This window comes from Somniosus microcephalus, chromosome 3, assembly GCF_052327205.1.
Source record: "Somniosus microcephalus isolate GS21.2 chromosome 3, FLI_Smic_1.0, whole genome shotgun sequence".
Classification (NCBI taxonomy): Eukaryota; Metazoa; Chordata; class Chondrichthyes; order Squaliformes; family Somniosidae; genus Somniosus; species Somniosus microcephalus.
Genome location: NC_140989.1, coordinates 278,113,763 through 278,126,579, shown reverse-complemented (window position 1 = coordinate 278,126,579; position 12,817 = coordinate 278,113,763).

Here is a 12,817-nt window from a genome sequence, read left to right as displayed (position 1 = left end):
CATGGATGGAGTGCAGCGAAGATTCACCAGACTGATACCTGGGTTGGCAGGAATGACGTATGAAGAGAGATTGAGTCGATTAGGCTTATATTCGCTAGAGTTTAGAAGAATGAGAGGGGATCTCATTGAAACTTATAAAATTCTAACAGGACTAGACAGACTAGATGCAGGAAGGATATTCCCGATGGCGGGGGAATCCAGAACCAGGGGTCACAGTCTAAGGCGATGAGAAGGAATTTCTTCACCCAGAGTGGTGAACCTGTGGAATTCTCTACCACAAAAGGCAGTTGAGGCCAACTTATTAAATATATTCAAGAAGGAGTTAGATATATTTCTTAAGGCTAACGGGATCAAGGGATATGGGGAGAAAGCAGGGACAGGGTACTGAATTTGGATGATCAGCCATGATCTCATTAAATGGCGGAACAGGCTCGAGGGGCCGAATGGCCTACTCCTATCTACTATGTTTCTATGTTTCAATGTCTGCACTCCTGTAAGTGGACCTCACATCCTCTTTGTTATGACAAGTGCTTCTACCTGCCCAATATCTAAACAAATGACAGCAAGACCCAGGGACTGTACAGAGAGCTCTTGTATTCTGGTTTACTGGAATGTACCATGTTTACTGATAGCCACCACATGGGTCTCCTTATCTTCAGTAGGTCGTTGTCGTACGTGTCTTCACACTGTTCCCTTTGGGGAATTGTATGAAGTGGTGGAAGGATTTCTGGCTGCGTTTAACGCTCCTTCCGTGACCGTAACCTTCTTCGTACCAGCCATTAGGGTGGTTAGTCATATGGCGGGAGGGTTTTACGGGCTCCCACAACCCATACGAGGGGGGGGGCCACCCACACCCACGGACGCAAGTATCCTGCTGGATGTCAACCCGGAATTTAGAGTCGGAGCTCCGATTCCACTTGCTGGGACTGTCTGGAGCGAGGTTTGAAACCCTAACACTTTCTGGCCCAGACGGTGGGGACGCTACCGCTACGCCAAAGGCCCACTCCTTATCTTCAGTAGGTGGATTGACTATACACTCTATCAGGCTAAAACTCAGGCTATAAACCAACAGATAATTTATTTAACAAAAACCAGTCTTAACAATAAATAGTTCTCAGGGAAAAACAAAGTATTTATAATAATTTACAAACTTTACTATCCTTCACCATTCATGTTCAACAGTAAGATAATGATTGAACTGTGCCAATTAGTTGCATCCAATTTTAAAAGATTCTCAGATATTCTAAAATCTCTGTGGTTGTTTGAATAAGTTCATTTTCTCTTAGAATACAACTTGGCTTCATCCCTAGATTCAGTAGATTAAAATGGGAATGATCTGGTTTGTGACAGACTGATACTACTCATGCTTATAGCCTCAGCAACCATTTGTTTCTTTGACACAGATCCTTACCTGGCACCAAGGAATTATTTTGTTGGCATTAAACAGAGTATGAGTTCCATTAGCATTTTTGTGGCTCCTGCTTTATTCCAAAACACTGGCAGCTTCAACCACTTTTTCCAGAGTGTTGGCCAGAAATCAAACACCTTGGCCTAGAAATTCAGTTGTTTGCGCCAGCCGCTAGCGCCTTAGGAGGAGGAGAAGTGGGGTGCTAAGCGGCTAGCGCCCGGGCACGGCGCGATCTGCGCCTCTCGCGATCTTCAGTTAAGATTTAGCAGCGGCGCAAAACCTTTGCGCGCGCTCAGCTGCGCGCACAGATCCTGATGTCATTTCATGGTGCAACGCCCTTTGTGCGCCCCAAACCAGAAATTCAGTGGCGCCGGCCTATTGTGAACCTGGCGCCCCTAGCGACTGGTAGAGGGGAATGGTTCCCAGTCATTGCGGGGCGCGGGGGGCGCTAATTAAAGGGGAATCCTCCTGCAGTATAAATGGCAGCCATTTTGCACCACTCCTTCTTTGTGAGAGACGGATCTTTGGAAAGAGACAAAGGTAGAGAGCTTTTTGGTTTGGCTCAACACTCGCACAGGTACTTGTGGCTTCAGGCCACAGCTTTGCACTTGTCTTTAACTTCAGTGTCATAGCATTGATTGGAAACATATAATGGGGGCTGCAATGGGTGGAAACGTTGGGCTTCTCCATTGCATTCAAAGGGCTCAGAGACGCCGTGAGAGAGTGCCAGTCATGGCCAGACGGAGAAGGGCCAACAGGCGTCGGCAAAGGAGGCCTTACCCACCCAGGGTATACCGCCAGCAGTTCTCATATCTGAACATGTCTGAAGAGCAGTGTGTTCGGAGGCTGCGATTCAGAAGGGCGGTGGTCACTGAGATCTGCCACCTGCTTCGCGGAGATCTGCAGCCACAGCTGAGGAACAGGACGTCTCTGTCGGTGGCCGTGAAGGTGACGGTGGCTCTCAACTTCTATGCCACCGGCTCCTTCCAATCCGCTACTGGGGACATTGCCAACATCTCCCAGTTTGCGGTACATTGCTGCATCCGCCAGGTGACCAATGCCCTTTTCAGAAGGAGACGTCAGTTCATCTCCTTCCCCATGACCGTTGACAAGCAGCAAGAGCGTGCAATGGGCTTTACAGCATTAGCGGGCTTCCCCATGGTGCAGGGCGCCATTGACTGCACGCATGTGGCTTTGCGGGCACCTCTAGAAAATGCCGAGGATTACCGCAACCGGAAGGGCTACCATTCGCGCAACGTGCAGTTGGTGTGTGACCACAGGCAGCTCATCCTAGCTGTCAATGCCCGCTTTCCAGGCAGCAGCCATGATGCCTTCATCCTACGCCAGACATGTTCGAGGCCCAGTCTCACCCATGAGGATGGCTTCTCGGGGACAAAGGCTATCCTTTGTGCACCTGGCTGATGACCCTGTTCCATGTGCCCAGCACCCTTGCTGAAGAACGATACAATGACAGCCATCAAGCAACCAGGAACATCATTGCGCAAACAATCGGCGTGCTGAAGCAACGGTTCCACTGTCTGGATCGTTCTGGGGGAGCCCTACAGTACTCGTATGAGCGAGTCTCCCATTTCGTTGTCGTGTGCTGCATAACACGACGATGAGGACGAGGAGGAGGAGGAGGAGATGATTGGAGGAGGAGGAGGAGGTGGTGATGATGATGATGGAGATGATGATGGAGGAGGAGGAGGAGATGATGGAGATGATGATGGAGATGATGATGGAGGAGGAGGAGGAGATGATGGAGATGATTGGAGGAGGAGGAGGAGGTGGTGGTGATGATGATGATGGAGATGATGATGGAGGAGGAGGAGGAGATGATGGAGATGATTGGAGGAGGAGGAGGAGAAGGTGGTGATGATGGAGGAGGAGGTGGTGATGATGATGATGGAGGAGGGGGTGGTGATGATGATGGTGATGGAGATGATGATGGAGGAGGAGGAGGAGGCAGACGTGGTGATGATGATGATGAAGATGATGGAGGAGGAGGAGGACGAGGTGGTGATGATGATGATGGAGATGATGATGGAGGAGGACGAGGAGGTAATGATGATGGAGATGATGATGGAGATGATGATGGAGGAGGAGGAGGTGATGATGATGATGGAGATGATGATAGAGGAGGAGGAGTTGGTGATGATGATGGAGGAGGAGGAGGAGGAGGAGGTGGTGATGATGATGATGGAGATGATGATGGAGGAGGAGGAGGTGGTGATGATGATGATGATGATGGAGATGATGATAGAGGAGGAGGAGTTGGTGATGATGATGGAGGAGGAGGAGGAGGAGGAGGTGGTGATGATGATGATGGAGATGATGATGGAGGAGGAGGAGGTGGTGATGATGATCATGATGATGGAGATTATGATGGAGGAGGAGGAGGAGGAGGCGCAGGAGGAGGTGATGATGATGATGATGATGGAGATGATGGAGGAGGAGGAGGAGGTGGTGATGATGATGATGGAGATGATGGAGGAGGAGGAGGTGATGATGATGATGATGGAGATGATGGAGGAGGAGGAGGAGGAGGTGATGATGATGATGGAGATGATGGAGGAGGAGGAGGAGGAGGTGATGATGATGATGGAGATGATGGAGGAGGAGGAGGAGGAGGTGATGATGATGATGGAGATGATGGAGGAGGAGGAGGAGGAGGTGATGATGATGATGGAGATGATGGAGGAGGAGGAGGAGGAGGTGATGATGATGATGATGGAGATGATGATGGAGGAGGAGGAGGTGATGATGATGATGATGGAGATGATAGAGGAGGAGGAGGTGGTGATGATGATGATGATGGAGATGATGATGGAGGAGGAGGAGGAGGTGATGATGATGATGGAGATGATGATGGAGGAGGTGGAGGAGGAGGTGATGATGATGGAGATGGAGATGATGGAGGAGGAGGAGGAGGAGGAGGTGATGATGATGGTGATGGAGGCGGAGGAGGTGATGATGTGGGAGGAGGAGGAGGTGATGATGATGATGGAGATGATGATGGAGGAGGTGGAGGAGGAGGTGATGATGATGGAGATGGAGATGATGGAGGAGGAGGAGGAGGAGGTGATGATGATGGTGATGGAGGCGGAGGAGGTGATGATGTGGGAGGAGGAGGAGGTGATGATGATGATGGAGATGATGGAGGAGGTGGAGGAGGAGGTGATGATGATGGAGATGTTGATGGAGGAGGAGGAGGAGGTGATGATGATGGAGATGATGATGGAGGAGGAGGAGGAGGTGATGATGATGGAGATGTTGATGGAGGAGGAGGAGGAGGAGGAGGAGGAGGTGGTGATGATGATGATGATGATGATGATGATGATGATGGAGGAGGTGATGATGATGGAGATGATGATGGAGGAGGAGGAGGAGGAGGTGGTGATGATGATGATGATGGAGGAGGAGGAGGAAGAGGAGGAGGTGGTGATGATGATGATGGAGATGATGGAGGAGGAGGAGGAGGTGATGATGATGGTGATGATGATGATGGAGGCGGAGGAGGTGATGATGTGGGAGGAGGAGGAGGAGGTGATGATGATGATGATGGAGATGATGGAGGAGGTGGAGGAGGAGGTGATGATGATGGAGATGGAGATGATGATGGAGGAGGAGGAGGAGGAGGTGATGATGATGGAGATGGAGATGATGATGGAGGAGGAGGAGGAGGTGGTGATGATGATGGAGATGATGATGGAGGAGGAGGAGGAGGAGGAGGTGGTGATGATGATGATGATGGAGATGATGATGGAGGAGGAGGAGGAGGAGGAGGTGGTGATGATGATGGAGATGATGATGGAGGAGGAGGAGGAGGAGGTGGTGATGATGATGATGATGGAGATGATGATGGAGGACAAGGAGGAGGAGATGATGGAGGAGGAGGAGGAGATGATGGAGGAGGTGGAGGAGGAGGAGATGATGGAGGAGGAGGAGGAGGAGGAGGAGATGATGGAGGAGGAAGAGGAGGAGGAGGAGATGATGGAGGAGGAAGAGGAGGAGGAGGAGATGATGGAGGAGGAGGAGGAGGAGGAGATGATGATGATGGAGGAGGAGGTGATGATGATGATGATGGAGATGAAGGAGGAGGAGATGATGGAGGAGATGATGGAGGAGGAGGAGGAGATGATGGAGGAGATGATGTAGGAGGTGGAGGAGGAGGAGATGATGGAGGAGGAAGAGGAGGAGGAGATGATGGAGGAGGAGGAGGAGATGATGGAGGAGGAGGAGGAGGAGATGATGGAGGAGGAGGAGGAGATGATGGAGGAGGAGGAGGAGATGATGGAGGAGGAGGAGGAGGAGGAGGAGGAGATGATGGAGGAGGAGGAGGAGGAGGAGGAGATGATGGAGGAGGAGGAGGAGGAGATGATGGAGGAGGAGGAGGAGGAGGAGATGATGGAGGAGGAGGAGATGATGGAGCAGGTGGAGGAGGAGGAGATGATGGAGGAGGAGGAGGAGATGATGGAGGAGGAGGAGGAGATGATGGAGCAGGTGGAGGAGGAGGAGATGATGTAGGAGGAGGAGGAGATGATGGAGGAGGAGGAGGAGGAGATGATGGAGGAGGAGGAGGAGGAAATGGAGGAGGAGGAGGAGGAAATGATGGAGGAGGAGGAGATGATGGAGGAGGAGGAGGAGGAGATGATGGAGCAGGTGGAGGAGGAGGAGGTGATGGAGGAGGAGGAGGAGATGATGGAGCAGGTGGAGGAGGAGGAGATGATGGAGGAGGAGGAGGAGGAAATGATGGCTGGTGCCAATGGCAGAAGATGAATGTAGCCGCTCCTCAAGCCCTCAGCCGAGCAGGGCAACCAGGACTTCTAAAAGAAAGCATGGACAGTGCGATTTAAGAAAATTTTTACTGTGTGCCCTTCACACATGACAAACTAATGGAGAGAAACCCCCCACAAAAACACAAATACACCAGTCTGGGCCTTTACATATGAAACGAAACATTTGGCCACACCTTCTACTTTTTCCCCTGCTGTAGTGTATGTGCCTTTAAGAGCCCCATGTGTACTGTAATGCCGGTAATGGCCACTCGGGCTATATAAGCCTGTATATTGTGTTGTATCAGTTAGTTCCCCTCCAGACTTTGTTTAGTAAACACCTATGAAACCAACTCCTGTCTTCAGTGTCTCTATCAACACACAGACACAACAGTGGCGACGAATTGGAAACGGACTTACCTGCAATTCGGCAGCGCCTCAAGGACATCGATTCCTCTGGCGTCCAAAGTTGAAGAAAAATCAAGAAAAAGAAAAAGCTGTTGTTTCACCAGCTAGCCAAGCTGGTGGCAGGTACTGCAATAATCCTCCCTGGGCATCGGGCTGGGGCTCCAGCGGTTGGCTCTACAGCTGGGCCAAGCAGTGAAAGCGGAGGCAAGCAGTAACAGACGGGGAGGGAGCACTCAGGAGACGGCCGGCGCTGCAAGCAGGTCGGCGTTCAGACCTAGAGAGAGAGTCCGGCGGGAACGAGTCTCCAACTGTAAATAAACAAATAAAAAGAACGGAAACCGCGGGAAACAGCGTTGTCATCGGCAGCAGCGGCCGGGAAGCGCCATATCTTTTCTGCAGAAAAGAAAGAAAAGCGCGGGAAGCGCCATTTTATTTCTAGGATGCCTAAGTCTGGCAATATTGATGCTTTTGATAACGAGATAGAGGATTGGACCACATATGTGGAAAGAGTGGAGGTATATTGCGCCGCAAATGGAATAGAAGATGAAAAAAAAGCTTCAGTACTGCTAAATCTAATGGGCGCAAAGACATACGGGCTGTTACGAAATTTAATCACTCCAGCCAAACCAAAGGACAAGAATTTTAAAGAAATTGTTGATACCCTACAGGAGCACTTAAACCCAACACCGCTGCTGATAGCGGAATGATTCAAATCCTTCAAGAGAAATCAACACAAGAATGAAAGTAACGCTGATTACCTCACCGAATTAAGAAAGCTATCAAAACACTGCCAATTCGGGGCAGGACTAGCAGATTCTCTTCGAGACAAATTCGTCTGCGGTCTCTTAAGTGAAGGAACACAGAAAAGGCTGCTTTCTGAAAAAGATTTAACACTGGACAAGGTTTTCAGTATGGCTGTATCATACGAAGCAGCCGCAAGAGGAGCTGCAGAGATACAACAAAAGACACAGGACTTCGGCACCCATGAAATGACACAGGGTTTTGAGAGATGTTATCGCTGCGGCAGATACACCCAGGACCAGAGGGACTGCTGGTTCAAGGACAAAGCATGCAGGCAATGCAGAAAGATTGGACACATTGCACGGGTATGCCGATCTGGACAAAAAAAATCCACAGACAGGAAAAAAAAAATCAATCAAGAAAAGTACAGAAAGGTACAAATGATGACGAACAGTAGCTCCGAAGACCAGAAGAGCGATAGCGACTCCGAAAACATAATGTAATTGCCAAAGATGATTACCAGACCATTTGGGTTACCCTCACGATAGCAGGGTCCCCAGTTAAAATGGAGCTAGATACAGGATCAGCTCTGACCGTCATAAATCGATGGGATTACGAGCAGCTATTTCCGCATATACCTTTAAAAGACACATCCATTATCTTGAAAACATATACGGGGCAGAAAGTATACCCCAAAGGAAAAATAAGGGTGCCTGTTGTATACAACGGCAAGGAAATACAAAAGTTGTATTTATACATTCTACAAGATGGTGGTCCACCGCTGTTGGGACGTGAATGGATCAGGAAAATACATTTAGACTGGCACTCCATTCAGGTACTGACGGTGACCAGTAAGAAAAAAAACGATGATGACGTCATACCTGAACGATTAAAAGACATCTTGGCCAACGCCAAAGAAGTGTTTCAAGAGAAACTAGGAACCTTGAAAGGCATCACCGCCTCAATAAAAGTGGAAGATGCAGCAATTCCCAAGTTTTTTAAGGCAAGACCGGTGCCATACGCAATTCGTCCAGCAGTCGAGGCAGAGCTGGAGAATTTGGAAAAGGCAGGCGTATTATCCAAAATAGATTGGAGCGAGTGGGCAACACCCATCATTCCAGTCATGAAGAAAGCATTGAATAATGATAAATCTGAAGAACAGAGAAAAATTCGCATCTGTGGAGACTTCAAGGTGACTGTAAACCCGGTCCTTCACACGGTACAGTATCCTCTTCCGAGGATAGAAGATATTTTCGCCTCACTATCCGGAGGGAAACATTTCACCAAAATTGACTTGGCACAGGCATATCTACAGATGGAGGTTGAAGAGGCCTCTAAAAAAATATCTCACGATAAATACACACAAAGGTCTGTACCAGTACAATCGACTGGTTTTCGGAGTAGCATCCGCTCCAGCTATCTGGCAAAGAGCTATGGAGCAAGTCCTGCAAGGGATTCCGGGGACTCAATGCTACCTAGATGACATCCTTGTAACAGGAGAAAACGACAACGAGCACCTTGCCAATTTGGAGCAGGTGCTCACTAGGCTGAGAGAACGGGGCCTACGAGCAAATCGCCCCAAGTGCGAATTTTTCCAAAATCAAATATCATATTGTGGCTACATAATTAATAAGGAAGGGTTGCATAAGTCACCTGAAAAAATTGAAGCGGTCATAAAAGCCCCAGCACCTGAAAATGTTTCACAATTAAGGTCATTCCTGGGATTAATAAATTACTATCATAAATTTTTACCGAACTTATCAACTCTTCTACACCCTCTTAATGAACTGCTACAAACAGGAGTCATTTGGAAATGGAGCGAAGACTGTAAACGTGCCTTCCATAAATGCAAAGACTTAATCACGTCCAAAGAAGTTTTGGCTCATTACAACCCATCACTGCCAATCAGATTGGCGTGCGATGCATCCCCTTACGGCGTAGGAGCAGTATTATCGCATAAATTCCCTGATGGCTCGGAACGGCCGATAGCTTTTGCGTCACGCTCATTGAACCCAGCTGAGCGTAACAATGCCCAAATCGACAGGGAAGCACTCAGCCTGGTATGGGGAGTGAAGAAATTCAACCATTACCTACACGGACAAAAATTTACCTTGTTGACTGACCATCAAACCCTCATCTCCATATTCAACCCTAAAAAGGGTGTTCCCATTATGACAGCGCAAAGGCTACAGAGGTGGTCCCTTTTTCTAGGGGCACACCAATACAACATAGAATACAAAGGATCAAAACAGCATGGGAATGCTGACGGGTTATCGCGCCTACCGTTGCCAATGGTAGAAGAAGCACCTACCGTAGACCCAGTGGAGATTTTCCACTCTACCATAGTCGAATGTCTACCAGTAACAAATTCTGCCATTGAAAGGGAAACTAGAAATGAGCCGACTCTCTCATGAGTCTACGATTTAACAGTGAAGGGATGGCCAGCACATGGCGAACCACTGTTGCCAGCATTCTCGCAAAGAAGATAACAGCTGTCAGTGTGCCGAGGAACCTTGATGTGTGGATCCAGAGTGGTGATTCCACCCAAACTCCAGGATAAAGTTCTAAAGGAGCTTCACGAGGGGCATCTGGGTGGAGTGAAAATGAAGAACCTAGCCAGGGCGTTTGTATGGTGGCCAGGTATCGATGGAGACATCGAAGAAATGACCAAGAGCTGCCTAGGATGCCAGAAGGTCCAAAACGCTCCACCCCAAGCCCCTCTACATCCATGGGAGTGGCCCTCATCTCCCTGGCAAAGGGTACACATCGACTTTGCTGGTCCATTTATGGACTCAATGTTCTTAATCGCGGTTGATGCACACTCCAAGTGGCCGGAGGTAATAAAGATGTCCTCCACCACCACAGAAAAAACCATCACAGTATTAAGGACCATATTTGCCAGGAATGGGCTGCCGGAACAGATCTGTTCTGATAATGGACCGCAATTTGTGTCCGAAGAATTCAGGGAGTTCTTAAAAAACAATGGGGTTAAGCACTACACGTCCGCCCCATACCATCCCGCCACCAATGGATTGGCTGAAAGGTTTGTCCAGACCTTCAAGAAGGCCATAAAGGCCATGGGTAATGAAGACATAAAACTTCAGCACAAGGTGAATAACTTCTTGTTCGCATACAGGAATGCAACACATATGGTTACAAACCAAACTCCCGCCATGATGTTCTTCAATAGAAGCCTAAGATGCCGGCTGGATTTGATCAAGCCCAACATCAGAAGGGACGTGGAGAACCGGCAATTTCAAGGCATGAATGAAAGGCCAACTAGAACCTTCCAGATAGGTCAACAAGTTTTGGCCCGGGACTACCGTACCGAGAAATGGCAGCCTGGAACTATCTGCACACGACTAGGACTGCTGATGTATACCGTGGACATCGGAGAAAGCATAATAAGGCGCCATGCTGACCAAATCATAGAGTCATCCGAAAAGGGACAACCTACACCACAACTCTATACGCCTAATGATGAAGTAGAGATACCCATATCTACCTCCGATCCGGTGATACTGGAACCCGATGAACCCGACACTGGCATTCAAGCCGAATCAGCCTTGCCAAAAGAACCTACTACACCACCAGAAACTACTACACCACCGAGGCGTTATCCGGACCGAGTCAGGAAGCCTCCAGAGAGACTGACTTATAATTAATTAACTGCAGCAATGTGTAGATTATTTTTCTTGTAACATGTAATTAATAATTACTTAAAATATTATGTACTGGTTGGCTAAAAGGGGAGGAATTGTAGTGTATGTGCCTTTAAGAGCCCCATGTGTACTGTAATGCCGGTAATGGCCACTCGGGCTATATAAGCCTGTATATTGTGTTGTATCAGTTAGTTCCCCTCCAGACTTTGTTTAGTAAACACCTATGAAACCAACTCCTGTCTTCAGTGTCTCTATCAACACACAGACACAACACCTGCGAGGGTGATCCGTTTCGCTTCCGTGACTGGCCCCTGGCCCCTACCCGCCCTGCAGGTCCTCCTCAATGGGACCCCAGTGGCTGCAGCAAGGCTGGGGGAAGGCTGCTGAGGGTCAGATGGTGAGACGGCAGATGCCCTTGGGGGTCGGTCTGGGCCTGGAGGGGCTGGCTGCTGACTGCTCCAACTCTGCTTGGGCGGCAGCAGTCTGTCCAACAGCTGGTGGCAGCTGCAACGGAGGAGTGACTGTGTTGGCTGCAGGAATGCTGCCAACCTGACACATCACAGGCACTCCCTGGTCGGCTGATACATTGGCACGCGCACGGGCCAGCACTGCAGCATGCGCAGCAATCTGCTGAGGCACAGACTGCTGGGCTGCTGCGGCACGGTGAGTGCCCCGGCGATGCCTGGCTGATCCAACGAGTGTGGCAGCAGTTAGTGCCCGTGTGGCCCTCGTCTGTGTCTGCATGACAGCAGCCAGTGAATGCACGGCACGACTGAGCACTTGGCTAGAAGCCGCCTGTGAAGCAGCGAAGTCCTGCTGACTCCTAGCCTGTGCTGCCGCGACATCCTGCAGACTCCTGGCCTGTGCTGCACTGAATTGTTGCAGACTCCTGGCCTGTGCTGCCGCGACGTCCTGCAGACTCCTGGCCTGTGCTGCACTGAATTGTTGCAGACTCCTGGCCTGTGCTGCCCCGAATTCCTGCACACTCCTTGCCAGTGACTCTATGGAGTCAGGCATCCTTGCCACTGCAGCCATGAGCTCAGTGTGCCTGCGCTCAGCCTGGGCGCCCATTTCCACTAGGAGCCGCACCTCCTCTGCGCTCACCGTAGCAGGACTGGAGGCCGCACTCACCCTCCGGGGAGGAGGCCGCCGAGCTTCCCCACCCTCCCGCGTTGCTGCAGCCCGCTGGTCCCCGGAGCTTCACTATCCTCCGACCCTTCTCCCCTGCTCCCCTCCAGGGAAGACGTGTCACCATCATGGCCATGGGCTGCCTCGGCTGAGGATGTCCCTGATGGGCTGGCATCCTCTTCCTCCTCCTCTATGTCTGACTCAGACACAGTGCCAGCTTGAGGGGCCGCCTCCTCACCTGGCGAGTCACCATCTGAAAGCAGGGAGGCACAAGAGTTGCTTTAGAGTGAGGACAGGGCGGCAGCGAGGGAGGCATGAGTGCTGCTGTGCAATGCATTGGTTCGACAGTGGCAAAGGATGCTGGTGTGAGGCGCAAGTGGAAAGGGAGAGGTCAAAAAGGTGATGACCTTACCATTGGTGCCCAGAGCAGGGTCAGCATCTCCAGTGGCGACGGGGCCACTCAGCCGGCCTGCCATGATCCGCTCCACTCGCTGCTCGAGGTCGCTCAGCTGTTTCAGGTCAGGACGGCCTCCCCCGGTCTGTCGCTGCTGTCTTCTGTTATGCGCCAGCTTGGCCTGCAAGAGAAAGGACAGCCTCTAAGTACAGTGTCAAGCCCTGATCTTGCCCGCACTGCCTCCCATGGTCGATTAGCCCTGACAATGTCAAGCCCTGATCTTGCCCGCACTGCCTCCCAT